Below are 16850 nucleotides of genomic sequence, written 5' to 3' on the forward strand. Positions count from 1 at the left end.
CTCATTCCCATCAGGTGCTTTACAATACTGGTGACTCCAGTACCAGAACTGACAGCCCTTTGTGGCTTCTTGGGTACCTGTATTCACATGGTACACATACAGAGAAGCAGGCAGAGAGAGAGAGAGAGAGAGAGAGAGAGAGACACTTTGAATCCCAGCACCCATATGTTGGTTAACAACCATCTGTAACTCCAGCCCCAAAGGATCTGGAACCCTCTGTTGACCCACACAGGTACTTTGTGCATATAGTGCCCTGACATACATGTAAGCAAAACACCCATACAAAAGAAAAAAGGGGAAAATTGTCTGGCCACACAATTTTCGGAACATGTCCCCTCATTAGTCAGCACACAAATGTGTGTGGATGTATTCTGGGATGGATATGGTCTACACAAGGAAGTTGAGGCAAAAGTTTAACGCAATGCCTCTCCAGATTGTCCCTGTGTTCCCTTTAGGATGGGGGAAAGTGAATGCAGCTGGTCCGGTGCCCGTAGCTAGGAGGGAAACCTTGTGTTTTGTTACTAAGTTATATCAGATTTTGGCTAGCAAGTCCATAAGATCAAGGTTTATTTTCATATAGAAACAGCATTTTAATTATCATTACAGGGAAAAGTGCGTATTCCTTTGAGAGGGACTTCACAGTAGAATCACAGGGTTCCTAGGTCTTTCTGAAAATGAATACAAAGAAAACGACTTAAATAAGCCAACACAGAAAAAGCAGGCTTATATGGAATCATACAGGCAAAACTAAACTCTCAGGGAAGGCTCAGTGGTTAAGATCACTCCCTGCTCTTACAGAGGACACTGGCTTAGTCCCTGACACCCACATAGTGGCTCACAAACTAGTCTGATGCCCTCTTCTGGACTCCCTGTGCACCAGCGGTAAAAGTGGTGCACATACATACATGCAGATAAAGACGCTCATAAGATAAAATAAATCTTAATTTTTAAATTACCTCCCCTCCCCATTCCATTGATGAGAAAGACATACCACAAAGGTTTATGTATATGTCCTGTAATTTTGTACTGTCCCCTGACTACCTAACTATAGACACGCTGGGGGTTATGGATGTTCCATACCGTTACCATTACGGATTAGCCCCCGGCGAGGCTGTCTTAGGTTAAGGATCAGGGTCAGGCTCAAATGATCTCAAATGAGGTTAGTGGCTGTTGTTCCTCCCATCAGTCGGGAATAAGACCACTACCACAGATTAAAACCGAATCTTAAGCAGTCTTTAATTAAATACTGGCCAGAGGGATGGGCTCTAGCTAGGTCCATTTCGGGGTTTCCCATGAATCATACCTTGCAGAGGCTTAAAAAGACAAACCTGCAAGGCTGTTGTATTTCCCATCAGAGATGAGCAAAAATCCAGATGTATTTCCTGCCTATGAATACTCCCTCACCTACATCCAATCAGGGGTGAGAGTACATCCTGAGGTAGTTCCTGCCCACGAACCTCCCACCCATGTCATCAACCACATCCGGTGCAGGTGAGTGAAACTTGTTTAGAGTAATGAAACCATAAATAGCTTCCAGTGTTTGACTTTGGTTCTCAAACTAGCGGGAGATGGGGATGGGGGTGGGGTGGGGGGAGAGCAGCGATAAGAAAGCACAGATTACATCTGGGCAGGTATTCATGCGCCTGCTCTGTAGCGCCTGCCACATCCATAGGGAGGCAACAGTAGCTCTGAATGTGAGGGCCACACCCACAGCCCACGCTCTTTAACCTCTGCCTCCCCCCCCCACCAGCTCAGCTGCTCCTGCCACTTATTTTCATTTTGCTTTTTTTTTATATGTAGCCCAACATTGATCCCCAGTGTTCTATGTAGCTGAAGATGACCTTACGCTCCTGCCACTGTCTCCCAAGTGCAGGGATGCCATGCATAGACCGGCACAACAGCTTTCTTGCTTGCCACTTTGGTTCTGGACTTTTCTGAGTTTCTCTTGCTGGCTGCTGTCTCTGATACATCCAGCTGGATCCATTGATGGTCTTCCCTCCTCCTCCTCGGCAGATACTCATTGTTAGATCTATTTTAAATATGATTGCCTTAGGCCAAGTTACAAATTTCTAATCAGTCACTCAGTCAGTTATCAGGATCGCGTGACAAGCAGCCTGCTGCTGGGCTCCAGAGGTCAAATCTGCGTATGTCCACCCCTCATCTGTCACAACCGAGTGCAATTATTTCTTCACAGTCTAGTTCCCTGCAGGACACTAACCCTAAGACTAGTAGTGGCATCTTCCTCTTCACATCTCCAGCACAAAGCTGCTACCTGGTAGGCTCTCGGTGTAGCTCTGTCAAAGTTCACTAAACTGACGTAAAAGCAGACAGCCAAATTTGAATCCCAGGGATGACATTTCCCTGCTGCTCAACTAGAGCAAATGACTTGGTCTTTCTGAACCCTCCCCTCCTATGTAGGAAGGTCTTTGTTGCAAGCCACAGAAATTTATTGTTACAGGATTCTTCTCATATAACAGAATATAGATGTACTTACTAATTTACAATACAAAAGACCTTCGTGATAAATATTAAATAAGATGTCGGCATACACTTCCCCTCTCTGGCTGTACCTCTGCCATGTATTGTAACCATGTGCAAATCTGTGTTCCTTCCCATCAGAGGGTAATTTCCCAAAGAATGGGATCTGGGCCTCCCTAACTTCTGTAGCCCTGTTTCCTCCTGTGCTAAAGCTCTGCACAAATTAATAATGTGAAAGGTCAGCACATTTAGTTATCACTTGTACTTAAAATCTTCACATTAGGGGATTTTTTTGTTTTGTTTTACAAATTAAACACAGGAAGCATGAAGCATCATACATACATTAAATTCACATCTATCTTTGACAATTCCGTACTGAACAGTTTCTCAGAGCAAACGAAAGCGAGGCTCACGGAGATCCTGTCTTTCAGTGTGTGTCTCCATCTACTGCATTTACAGGAGAGTTGCTCACGCGTTCCCTCTCAGAGTGACTTTCCCCAGCTTCTCTCCGTGGACAGTCAAGCTGCAGCCTTAGGATACGAGTGCATGTCCTCGGCATCCACTAGAGGGCAGGCTAGCGTCTCTTGCAGAGCACTTGCCCCCAAGGGCAGGAGGATTTAGAGGAGACAATAAGTAAATACACCAGGTGTAACCCGGTTTGTTTCCAAATGGAAAAATACATGTGGGCATGTCCAGATTCGCATTTCGTATTCCTTTCACTGGATATGCGATCCGATCCTTCGGTTTAGCTTTCCTCTTGTTTTCTCCTCCTGCCCAGTCTTTCGCCTTCAGGTTGCAACAAATAAGCCTTTTTTTCCCTTTGAGAGGCTTAACCCACAAAAAACAAATCAGGAGGTAGCACAAACACTGCATAATTTAGTTAGTGAAGGTTTGATGGCTGAGGTTTCATTTGGGTTTCTCTTAAAATAATAAAGCCTGCTTTTTCTCAAGTTTTTCATGTATTAAACAGCTAGCTAAAAAGAAAAGGGAGAGATTCAAACAACAAAAAAGAACAAACAACGAGTGGGAAGGGGATGAGGGGTCCCTTACAGAGGGAGGGCGGGGAATAAACAGCTGTTGAAAGATAGTCTCAGAAAAGAAGTTGATCTGAGGGTCCTATTGGTCCATTCCAAGTTATCCCGGGTATCAGACAGACAGCTGCTCAGTGATGGAACTTTAGCAATTGCGACAGCTGCTTCCTCATCTGGAATGAAAGCAATTTGGACTAGATAATCTTCTAATTCAAAAGTGGGTCAGTGCAGAATCAGGGAAAGCATGGGGTCAGTGTGTGAGGAGAACTCCGAGAGACTCTGAGACCCAACAAACAAACCCAGCGCAAAGCCAGAATTATCTACCAGCAACACCTGCTTGCAGAAACAGTACATGCTCCCAGATAGAGCTCCACCCCCTTCCTTCCCCTTGACCTCTGCCCTACTGCTGAAAACCCCAGGGGAGGAGGAAGATGTCTGAGCCCCAGGAACCACAAAAGAGCACTGGTATGGGCTGAAGCTCTGAAGGAGACGTTTTCAACTCCAAATGACAAACTACTAGAATTCTAACAAGAATTTGCTCTAGCCTGGCTAGGGAAATATACACCCCTGGGGGACTGGGTCCATCTGTCATGGGTGGTTTGAGCTGAGCTGCAGGAGTCCGTGAGAACATCATACAACATTTAGGAAAAGCCAGTATTGTTTGATCTTGCCTGCACTGTTACAATTACAGTAATCTCATAGCACCCTAATAACCAACCAGGCTGTGGTTTCAAGGCTAATACTGTTCTCTAACATCATGATAACCGATTAATTACTATTTACCAAGTTCGCATTTTCGTGTTAATATTTCTGAGAGCTGTCTCCACATAATCAGTGGTGATGGAGCTTCACCCCTTAAAGATAGATTACTTAGCCAGTGTCCTTATAGATATAGAATATTACTTTTTTTTTTACACATAAAATATACATATATGGGGGAAACTGGGGCAAATTTGCTTCATCTGCAATTTCAAATATGTACCACTAGGGGGTGATGCTAACTATTTAAATGGTCACTCTAGGGCTCTATTCCAAAATGTAGACTCCTAGGCCTTGCCGACTAAGAATTTTCTGAGTAAGAGGTTGTAAAACTCTGCCTTTTAAATAAATCTCCTGAGTGAATTTGAGGCACGCTGTCAGATACCAGTAATTAAACTCTTTTTAGCTGCTGTAACTGCCCTGATCTCTCTCTACAGAAAAATCACCATCAAAACGAAATCCACATTTCTTGCAGCAGGCCTCAAGTCCCTATGAGATTAAAACATAATCAGCTCTCCTAAGCACCTCTGATGTTCTTCTCTCCATCTTCTTCAGAGAAACCTTGGGGCTCTGGAGCCTATCATTTCTCATCTCTCGCCCCCATCCTCCAACTGACTTCCTTCCCTTCTTGTATGGGTCTGATCACCTATCAGTTCTCCAGAGAGACGTTTTACTCCTACCTGTTGTCAGTCAGTCCCGTCCACGGTAGCTGGTGGAAGGAAGGCATGGGTTCCTAGAGAAAGGCAAGATTACTGCAGACCCTTTCGTAGTCACCGAGCTGGGGAACAGTGGTGTGTGATGAGTGAATTATTGAATAGACACTTGTTTTAATGAGTAGAATAAATCTAAGTGAAAAGCGAAACTCTTCCTTGATTAATTCAGTTTGTCGATGGTTTTCTAAATATTTCTTTTTATCTTGTGTATATAAGTGGTTTTGCCTGCATGTTTGTGTGTGCACCTGGTGCATGCTGTGGCCAGAGGCCAGAAGAGGACGTTTGGATCCCTGGATCTTGGAATTACAGGTGATTTTGAGGTACTCTGTGGGAGCTGGGAACCAAATCTGGGTTCTCTGCAACAGCAGCAAGTGTTCTTAACCACCGAGTATCTCTGAAGTCCCATAGTCAACTTGGTTTTTTTTTTTTTTAAACTATACTTTCCACATACAGTTGTTACCAAACCGGAACAGTCTCATGTGCCATGTGGTGTGCCAGTCGCCAAAAGGGCAAGCTTCACAACACAAAAAGGAAAGTTTATTCACAAGCAGCCCAACACCCAACAGAAGGGCAAGACTCAACCCATCTTCCTAGATAGCATTTAAGATAGCTCTAGGATGAAGAAGTAGGGTGACTTCAGGCACAGGGAAAGGTGATTGGAGAGAGGTAAAGACATCGGGAATCTGAGCAGACAAATGAAACTTCATGACGTGAGGACAGAGCTTTGGGTCTGCTAACATCGAAAGACACCCGCACACACCCTAACAAAGTCAGTGGTTTCCAACAAAAGCAACCTTCAAGCCCTGAAAAGTAATCCAGACAACTATGTCCCGTAGGGTTGATCTGTGCCAAAGCTAGCTGCTCAGCTGTATGGCCTCCAAACTTTAAATTAAACTCATCTAAATGAAAGCAAGCCAAGCTTGAACTTGGCCTTTCCCTTGGATTCAGTCACACGCTACTCACTGGTTTTAATCAGTGGCAGACCACATACACATCAGTGGTCTCTTAAGACTGTATTGCCTGGTAACAGTGAATCCATCTTGCTTTATGTAAGGATATTCCATGATGTTTGCACAACAATGAGATCTAAGGACATGTCCCTGTCATTAAGTTTTGTGACTATGCACGCAGCTTTCACACTGTGTGTGAAAGGACCATCTTTGTCTTGCCTCCTGGGAGTAATTTTCACCAGGAGACTGAGGAAAGACATACCATAAAAGGGTGCTTCCAAATGTTCACAGTTGTATGGATTTAAAGCTGTGTGATCCACAGATTTCATCATAATATTAATTATCTTGTGAATAATAATTTTATTATAAGTATAGGCTTAAAGATTCCAAGATCTTCTGGCCTCATCTAAGCCTAACATAGTAACAGTCTACTTCCTAGGCGCTTGTTGTGTGGCCTGAAGAGCTGCCCTCCACCCTACTGACCCTACTATCTAACACTGACCTTACTGGAAACCACCATGTGAGTTTTCTTGGTCTCTGGTGTTGTTTTGGTTTTGGTTTGGTTTTTGGTTTTTTGTTTTTTGTTTGTTTGTTTGGTTGGGTTTTTTTTTTTTTTTTTTTTTTTGAGTTCAAGCCAATGGAAGCATTGCTATAAATGAGAGAATGGAAGAAAAAAGAAAGTGGGGTGTTATCATCCCCACCCCCTCGCTCTGGGTGGCCAATGGCTGATTCCCCCTACCTAAGACCCCATCTGAGCCAAGCAGTCTTCTGTAACTAGTCCTCTCCAGGTCCTAGCAGCTCTCCACAGCCCCACCTCTATAGGCCTGAGCTTGTCAGTGGCTCCCACGACTGCTGGCTCCGGGATGCTTCCCTCAGCACTAACAACACCTTCATTCGTCGTTCTTGAATCATGTCTTTTACTTGGGCGATATTTACTCCTTGCCTCGACCTCTGAGAGGTTGGCTGTTCGTGCCTTCTAGTGAGAAATAGACCCAGACAAACATGGCGTCCAAGGAGGCCGTTGATACCTGTTTCTAACGACAAATAAGCCACGCCTCCTGGCTTTTGCGTCATCATCCCCTCATTTCCAGAACTTTCCTCCACAACTTCAATAATGCTGAGCAGAGCCTCTGCCTTGCCAGCACTCCCAGGAAGCCTTAATAGTCTGAGCTTCCTACTAAAAGGTTCTAGGATTTTCTTTTAGGGCACTTGTATTTTAAGCATGTGGGGTTTAAAAAAAAAAAAAAAAGAGCCAGCTACTAAATATTCTTAAAGATGACTCTCCTATGCCACCTGTCACCCTATTTATTCTCAACACCCCAGGAGCGACACTGCTTCAGGCAAGGCTGGTTGTGTGACCAAAATGTCAGCAACTGGGAAGCCCGTAAATAGCAGCTGAGGGGACAAATAGGATGACTCAGTAAAGCCCTTTGAGTCAGACAGGCACTTAATTACAGGGTACTAAACCCATCATTGCTGAAGTCATCCCTGGACCTCATCTGGCTGACAATCTCCGGCATCTTGCTTCCTTTGAAGATGGGCAGTCGTCCTAGCTGCCATCAGAAGGTGCAGTGCCAAGACCGGAGGGTTCCTGTAAGCTAATCATCGGTGTGCTTGACAATCGGTCGGTGCTCACAGCGTTAGCCGGCGTCTACCTAGATCCTGGCTGGAGGCACTTTCTTCTGTGGGACACACACGTCACTTTGGCTCCCTGCCTTCACCTCCACTGTCACAAAGTCAGGAAAACTATAGGCCTATCATAAGGATCAAAATCAACTTGGCCAACTTCATGATATCATGACAAAGGAGAACTGTAGCCATGGAAGGAAGGTCAGTGGATCACAGTTCAGGGATGAATAAACAAGTGAAGCACTGAGTACGTGGGACAAGGAAAGAATTCCAAATGATACTACAATGGTGGACACTGATAAGCACCTCTGTCAACACCCACAGACCCATACAGAAGAGCAAACCCTAATGAAGACTATGGATTTTAAGCATATGTTAATTAAACATAATAATCTATTTTATTATGATAGTTTAACACACATCTATAATTGATTTTAATCATTATTTTCTCACTATTACCCTCTTTTTCCCACTTCCCCTTCCCGACTACAGGCTATGGGTTTTATCTAAATAATGTATCACCCTTGGCTCATGGGTTGTAACAAGTATACCATACTTACAGGAGACAGTAATGGAAGGAACTGGAGTGAGAGAGGACGGGGGTGAGGGAGACTCTGTGAACAGTGCTCTGGAGTATAAATCTTTTGGGGGAAAACCAAGTTTTGGATAAGATGCATAAAAGTGCTTTATAAGACCAGCACCCAAATGATCTTAAAGGACTCGATTCTGACTGTTCGTTCAGAAGGTTGCTAAGCATGTCCTGTATCACCAAGAGCCCCAAGTTACACCCGATGGCTTGTCTTTGTAATTTAAGGTCTGATGAAGATTCCCATCTTTACTGACAACTGAAAAGATTTCCACAAAACTTAGGCCCTACCTCCAAGATTCTGCCTCTTTACAACTGCCCAGAAGAGGTGGGGAAGAAGGTCAGTTCACAAAGGGCCTGCCTCTAAAGCAGGATGTTCAGATGAGGCGTGTTGGAACAGGCTGTAACTCACGCCCCGGGGAGGTGGGTGTTGGTCCCCAGGGCTCACCAATCAACCTGTGATCGTTGAGTTCACTGAGAAATTCTATCTCCAAATCTGAGGTGGGGAACACTGCAGGAAGATGCAAGACATTGACCTTCTGTACACACACAGGTACAGAGAGAGAGAGAGAGAGAGAGAGAGAGAGAGAGAGAGAGAGAGAGAGAGAGAGAGAGAGAAACTGCCCAGAAAATGTTATCCTACAATAACCTTAAACATTGTACTTTTTTACCTCCTTCTCCAACTCACACCCTGCCCTGTATTTAGCACCTGTATTTGATTACAGTCACATTTTTCAGCAGTGACAAAGCCATGAGAAGATGTAGGTCAGGATTAGTGTCAGTTAGGTTGGAAGGAAACTTTCTTCCTTTTAAACTGGAGAACGAATGTCTGCAATAGACAGGGCTTCTCACAGTGTCTTGCTGGAGGGCATTATCGGGAGGGTGGCTATGGCTATGTCGGCTATGAGCCCTGCTTCCAACCCTGTGAGATTCACAAGTTACAGAGGCAGAAAGGGGAGTGGAGGGGTCAGAAATTAGCCGCCGGAACATAGTAATGGCCGGACAGGGGTTCACACTTAGAGCAGAGGTTGCTGGAAGCTGTCCTCCGGTCTTGCCACATAGACTAGGCAGCTGAGTTCAGCCAGTTTATTCTTGGATAATGGTGGTCAATTGCATTCCTTCCTGGGTAATAACGTGTATTTTTGACAAGAGCCTTCAAAGCATTTGACAAAGACTTTCAGTTCCTGCACTGCAATTGTTGGAACACTGTACTTGCAGCTATTAATAGACTTACTATGACCAAAAGAAATGCAGTCTGTGGTCAAGGACCTAGGAAATGCCCCACTCGACAGACCCCCTTGTGAACAATTAAAACGGGCACCCGGTCTTAAAGGCTCCTCTATGCAGCTGCCACTAAGAAAACCACTTAGCTTCATTGAACTCCACCACTGCCCCCATTTATTTGAGTATTGAGTGATTTGCAAAAGAGTATACATAATAGCATTTCTTTGAATTCTCACATGGGAAAATTTGACTTCAATAGAGGAATGGAGTGTTGTGGAAGTTATAGCCACTGTGACATGATTCTGGAAGGTTCTCATGAGAAAATAACCTCACATCAGCCTTTCTGGTTCACTGGAGAATATCATGTATCTCATATCAGCTTTCCCAGTTCACCACTGCTGAGGATCCTGTGAGCTTCGAGGACAGTGAACACACACTTGCCTATATCCCGTGTTCACAATTGTCCCACAGGGTGCACATTAGATCACTGGGTATATTTTAAAAGGACTCCCAGCCATACACAGCATAGTTCTAAATTCTGAGGTGAAAAACAAAGAGAAGCAGAGGTTAGAAAGAGCAGAACAGAGAGCAAAGTCTGTTTTGTTTTGTTGTTTGTCCAAAGCAGGATTTCTTTGTGTAATGGCCCTCGCTGTCCTGAAACTTACTTTATATACCAGGCTGACCTCAAACTCACAGAGATCGGCCTGCCTGTATCTCCTTCCAAGTGCAAGGATCAAAGGAGTGGACCACCACGTTCAGTAAGAACAAAATCTGATACAAGGAAACAGAAAAACAAAGCAGAGTTGGCCTGTCTTGCCTAGTTCTCACTTACGCTTTGTAGACTTCTATGCATTTAGACACTAAGTCTCTAGTGAATGATAACTGGAAAGTCAGGGCACTTCGAATACTAATAAGATGAACAATGTGTGCAGATAAGAAAGTCACCTGTGCTACACAAACTGAAAGAAGTTACTGTTGGAAGTTTGCTCTCTAGTGTAATCATTGAGAGCACGTTTCAAAACCACTCCCCATTTCAGGGTACAGAATGTCTGATCCAACTGCTCCCCACCAAAAGTCTAGCTCAGGAATGCAGACAATGGGTTTGCCATAGAGGGTGAGAGCAAGTTCTGTCTGTGCACATGCAAGTCCGCATGCAGAGGGGCCCCACAGCTGTCCGCTCTTGGTCCTGGCAGGGGAGGGAGTGTTACCAAGAGGGAGAATGCTATGAGCAGAATGAGGCTGGGCTGCCACTCCCTCGGAGTCTAAAGGAGGGTGGAGAATTTCTGAGGCACTCAGAGGCCAAACCCCAACTGATAATAGAAGGGAAGGAACCAGAGCGTTTCCCATTATGGTAGCAAGCCATATCAGAATTGTTCTTCAAGGCTTTCACCTCCCTGGAAATCCCTGGTTTCAAGTGGACTTTCTTGTGCAAAGAAATGCTCAATCAAACTGGATGTGAGAGGCTGGGGAGATGGCTCAGTGGTTGGAAGCATTTGCTCTTGCAGAAGACCCAGGTTCAGTTCCCAGCATCCACACAGTAGCTCACAACGATCTGTAACTCCAGTTTCTAGCTGGAAAAAAGGGAGCCTTTTTTTCTGACTTCCACAGGTACCAGGCATGCACATGGTACACATACATACCTCCAGGCAAAAAACATTTATACATATACATGAACATATACATATATATTTGGCTTTAAGAATATTGTTTGAATACAGAGAATATTGCATGAGATCTCAAGCATAAATTCCACAAAAAAAGTGACTCATATCAAAACTATAGGAGCCTCATACAACATCATAAACAATGATCATGCCCAAGGACAGACCAGGACAAGACCATTCCATGCAGTGACTAGCACATGGGACAGACTTGCTATAGAATCTCAGCTCGTCACTTAATATCTGTGCAAGCTGCTAAGTGTTACCGGACCATGCTGCACCTTAGCTTGCTTCCTTGGAAAGCGAGACTGAGAATCTTACCATCACACAGGGGTTCAGTGTAATGACACATAGATGCAGTTAACACAGTGCCTGGCACACGCTAAGGACTCCATATACTGCCGACTTGTAAGAGTCAGATTTCTCTCCAAGACTGGCAAAGAGATAAGAGGTGAACAGACAAGCAGGTAGAAGAGATGAGGAAGGAGGCGTGTTCAGATGTCCTGTGAGTTGATGGGAAATCCATAGGGCACTGGGGCATAGTTGGGAGGTACAGTGCTTGCCTTGATTTTTGTCTCCAGCAGTGCCCCTCAACCCCAAAAACTGCTAAGGAAAATATAATTAAACAGGAAACTTGAACTGTTCTCCGCCCAAAATATCACTGTGTCCTTATCATGACATTGAGCTGGTATGGCCAGACGGGCCTCAGGAAATAGAAAAACAAAGTGAGCTTAAAATTGGATTGAGTAGCTGTACAGGGAATATTACCAACAGCCTTTTATAAACAGTGGCCAACTGTGATTTTTGTCATCAAATGAACGTTTATAACTGTTAACTTCCACAATAGTCTTAAATAGATTCCCGGCTGTCTGCACTTCTCACAGTGCATTCCCAGGGCATAGGGTCAGAGCAAAATAGACAAGCCAGACCCTTCCCCATGTCTCCTGGACTACTGGAAGCACAGGCTGGGGAGTAGGGTGGGGGCCTGTCCCTAATTTCCCAGTCCCCTTCATTCTGGTGTGCCACTGAAACACCCACAGCTGCATTCAGCCTGTAGGACAAAAGGGAAACCCTCAAGGATATTTTTATAAAACACAGTTATAAGATCAATGGGATAGTTTTGAATGCACTTGCTTACTAATGGGATTTTTTTCACAAGAAGAAAATAAAGGAGAAATTAGCCCAAATTTCCCCCAGACAGATGTTTTAAAGAAATCCAAGCCTTCTAAAAAGCTACTTAGAATGTTTTTCTAAGTTAAAGCAAAAAATAAAAAACAGCAAAATTGTTCCTAATTAAATGCTTAATGATAATTATCACCAATATATTCATTTCAGAGTAAATCTATGCCACAGTGGAGTTACTTTTTGCATAGTGTCTGAGTACATTTATCAGTCATTAGAGTCCCAGAATTAATACCAACACAGCAGGTTGATTTTATAGAAGAGAGAGGGCAGTTTTGCTTTTTTATTATTTTATTAGAACCCCATATTGCCATGTCTTCCCTCAAATATATTATTTGGTATTTGACCAAATGCCCCTAACTAAAGAATATAATCTTTAATTAATACATTATGCCTAGGGACATAAACTCTGGTAATGATTCTGTTACATCCCAGTTTCTAAGAGAATAGTTTCTAATGGACACAAGCCTATGGTCTTGAAGGTGATGTTTCCACATGTTTAAGAGAATGAAGGGCTTTCTCTTTCCCTTCCATCCCAGACACTTAGGGAGCTGCAGGTTAACCATGCAGATATGGCCAAGTCCAAGATATTTTTTTTTTTTTACTACATCACACATAACTAGTCCTGAAAGTGGCATAGAAATATCACAAAAAAAAAAAAAAAACAAATGTCACAAAGATATGACTCTCTTGAGAGTCAACCTCAAACTCCCAAGGAACTCCCATTTGCTAAGAAGCACAAAGGACTGAATACACAGGTAAGCCATGTGAAGGCAGTGGATGCCATGCTGAGACCATCAAGGCCCTCGTGGAGCCTAAGGAAGCCCAACCCAGGTTGCCAAGGTTGCCAAGAGCAACTGATTTGCTTTTGCACAGCCAAAACTTGTGAATCAGATGTGGCTACGTGTGGGTGTACTGCCTGGTTTTATGTGTCAACTTGACACAAGCTGGAGTTGTCACACAGAAAGGAGCCTCCCTTGAAATGCTTCCATGAAATTCAGCTGTAAGGCATTTTCTCAATTAGTGATCAAGGGTGGGAGGGCCCATTGTGGATGGTGCCACCCCTGGGCTGGTGGTCCTGGGTTCTATAAGAAAGCAAGCTGAGCAAACCCGGGGAAGCAAGCCTCTGCATCAGCTCCTCTTTCCTGACCTGCTTGAGTTCCAGTCCTGACTTCCTTTGGTGATGAGCAGCAATGTGGAAGTGTAAGCTGAATAAGCCCTTTCCTCCCCAGCTTGCTTCTTGGTCCTGATGTTTGTTCAGGAATAGAAGCCCTAAGACAATGGGTAAAGGTCACAAACTCTGCCAACCAAAGGCTCAAACCAAGGCCAAAGCTGGAGCTGGAGCTCAGGCCCCATGGACAAGGCCTTTACTAGAAAAGACCAATGTGAAGACAGATGGACTGGGGTCTCCTGCACACACTCTCTGCGACTACTTGCAAAACACTGTCCTCCCATGTTGTACAAATAATCTTGAGACGAGACTGTTTGTTTGTTTGTTTGTTTGTTTTAAAAAAAAGTGAAGGCTGACTTACATCAGCCATTTGATGAAAGGATCCCACCAAAACCTGCTCAAGAACACAAAACACATCCTTAGAGTGTGTTTTCATTTGTATATACAGAGTAGTACCAGCTGAAGAAGGCAGGACAGAAGAGGAAGCTGCCTATATTGTTCAGAAGGGGTAAAGTGTTGTAAAATGCATGTTTAATTTTTTCTTTTTATTTTATTGTATTTTTATTTTGGTTTTGGTTTGGTTTGGTTTGGTTTGGTTTGGTTTGGTTTGGTTTGGTTTTTGGTTTTGGTTTTGGTTTTGGTTTTGGTTTTGGTTTTGGTTTTGGTTTTGCTTTTTTGAAACAAGGTTTCCCCTGTGTAGCCCTGGCTGTCCTGGAACTCAACTCTGTAGACCAGGCTGGCCTAAAACTCAAGAGATTTGCCTGCCTCTGCCTCTGCCTCTGCCTCTGCCTCTCCAGAAGTATGTCACCATCACCCACTTAAAGTGCTATTTTTGATCAAAACAGGTTATGAGTACAATAAGACACAAAAGAATTTGGAATCCCAGACTATAGTAAATGGAATGTGGGTCACACAAAATACCGAGGAGCTCCAGTAAGTCTCACCTGGTCACTGAGTGGAAATATTTCCCAGAGTCCTTCAGTCTTTGCTAGTTTAGCCACATGGTTGAGTTTTTACCTTGACATCATGACACCTTCATACCTATTCTAGGGAAATCGTACACTAAGTGGCATTTATTTGTAGACCCCCAAAACATTAGGATTCGTGCTAAACATCAGTGCGTGTGACCTACATTCAGACAATAGCTACTGACCTTTTCTCTCAGAAAGCTCTTACTCCAAGCATGACAGTCAGCAGCAGCAGCTCTGAAGTCTCTGAAGCACAGAGCTTCACTTTCTAAAGAAGAACCTATTTTTTTTTTTCCTGCTAGATGTTAATTTTTATCCTTTCTACAAAAACACTTTGGGCTCTACCTTCATTTTTGGTTTCAGGTCTCGCCATCTCTCTGGCCCATGGGCTCCGCCTTTAAAAACAAACTTGGGTTAGGGAGATGGATCAGTGGGTAAAGCATTCTGGATCACCAGAACTCAGAAAAAGCTGAAGGCCAAGGGCACACATCTATGCTGATCCCAGGGCACAGTGAATGTAAGGTGAGACGAAGAGAATCTCCTGATGTTCTGGGGCCAGCAGGACTGGTAGACAGAGGTGAACAACAAGACACCCTGTTTCAGCCAAGATGGAAGGCGAAGAACCAACACCCAAAACTGTCCTTTGACCTGCATCCCTGCACTGTGGCTTGTGTGTGCCTGTACGTGCATGCGCACACATATCATGTACACATGAAGGAGGAGGAGAAACATCTTTAAAAAAGAGAAAAAGAAAAGTCCAAGAAATCAGTTAAAGGGACTTGAAATTATAAAGATTTTCCAGCTGCTGACTAGGATTTTAAATACGAATCCTTGTCTCACAGTTGATCTCATATAAGTTGGCCCAGAGGTAGGAGTCTAAAGACCGTCCTTCACCTCAAATGTCAGTGTCCTCTCCAACGAGTTCTCAGCATGTGTTTGCCTCAAGAACATCAGCTGAGCTCATCTTGGACTAGAGCTAAAGTTGTAGAGACCAGTATCGGCTCAGAACATACCAAGACCAAGTTCTCAGCAAAAAGGAGATTTATTTGCCACAGAAGGACAAAGGGTAGGGAATAAGAGACAAAGACAGGAGATAGAGAATGAGGGAGAGGCCCGGCAGTGGTGGCGCACGCCTTTAATCCCAGCACTTGGGAGGCAGAGGCAGGTAGATTTCTGAGTTCGAGGCCAGCCTGGTCTACAGAGAGAAGCCCTGGAAAGAGAGAGAGAGAGAGAGAGAGAGAGAGAGAGAGAGAGAGAGAGAGAGAGAGAGAGAGAGAGAATGAATGAGGGAGAAAGGGAAGGGAACAAGGGACAGGAAAAGGGGTATTTGTACCAGAAGATAAAAGACTGCTTCTGGATAGAGAGGAGGCAAGTTTCAGTTTATAAAAGTACAAGGAAAAGCCCTGTGTTAAGATGAGGAGTCTAACTTTAATTGGGCATATTAATTAGGTGACTCACAACAGGGAGCTTTAGATTGCTGGTCTTCAGTACTTTGATAGCTGGGCCTTGGTAGTCGGCCTCAGGAAGAGGAAGTGGCCAAATAAGGGAATAGATATTGGTGGCTAATTTTAAGAAAGTAATGTAATGGTTTTTAACAAGGCAGAGGGAATGGAGGAAGGCAAGGCCTACCAAAGCCATGTTTGCCATCCTTAGACTGTGTAGAGTCCCTTAAAAAGCTACAAGCAAATTCTGAGAGAAACCCAGTTAGATATGCAGCCTCAGACAAGACAAGCCAGGGGCGAGGGAGGCAGGACATGCAATATCTTTTTGTTGTTGTTATTCCTGTTTTTTTCTCTCATTTGTAAATGTGTCATTGTTGTTGTAATATCTGTGTCACTGACAGGGTATGTGACAATCTAGTGGGGGTGTCACTACCATGGGGACTTACGTCTTGGTGTAGAGTAACAGTGTTTTAAATAAAGCCAAGATCTATTGGTGTCATGCAAAGCTTTGGTAGAACCTAAGGGGTCAAAAGTAAAGAATACCCACCCTGGGGCTGAGAGATGGCTCAGGGGTTAAGAGCACGGACTGCTCTTCCAGAGGTCCTGAGTTCAATTCCCAGCAACCACATGGTGGCTCACAACCATCTGTAATGGGATCTGATACCTTCTTCTGGTGTGTCTGAAGACAGCTACAGTGTGCTCATACACATAAAATAAAATAACTCTTTAAAAAAAAATATCCACTCTATGTACATGGATTTTCATGTTTTTAAAATGCTTATTAAAAGGCCTGTGTTTGAAATTTTTTACATACTTAGAATTTTTCTTTTCTAAAGCAGACTAAAAATACTTAACTGACATCATGTCATGTTTAAATATTTAATTCATACCCATAACATAATTTATTAAGAATTTGCCCTCATGTCTTTAATGGAATCAAACTCATTGATGTTAAAACCAATAGCCATTCTTAAGTACACGAAACCATGCAATGCATTAGACAGTAAGTACACAGTACACCTTCTGCCTTTCACACTGCCTGAAATGGCTTAGTTC

General features: G+C 43.8%; 1 long non-coding RNA gene across 3 annotated transcripts in view; it reads right to left on the minus strand.

The window, feature by feature from the left end:
- The window catches only part of LOC143435092 (uncharacterized), a 74837-nt gene that overhangs the window by 11644 nt on the left and 46343 nt on the right, over nt 1-16850 (minus strand). The window lies entirely within an intron of this gene.

The sequence above is a fragment of the Arvicanthis niloticus genome, chromosome 19 (genome assembly GCF_011762505.2).
Source record: "Arvicanthis niloticus isolate mArvNil1 chromosome 19, mArvNil1.pat.X, whole genome shotgun sequence".
NCBI classification, from domain to species: Eukaryota; Metazoa; Chordata; class Mammalia; order Rodentia; family Muridae; genus Arvicanthis; species Arvicanthis niloticus.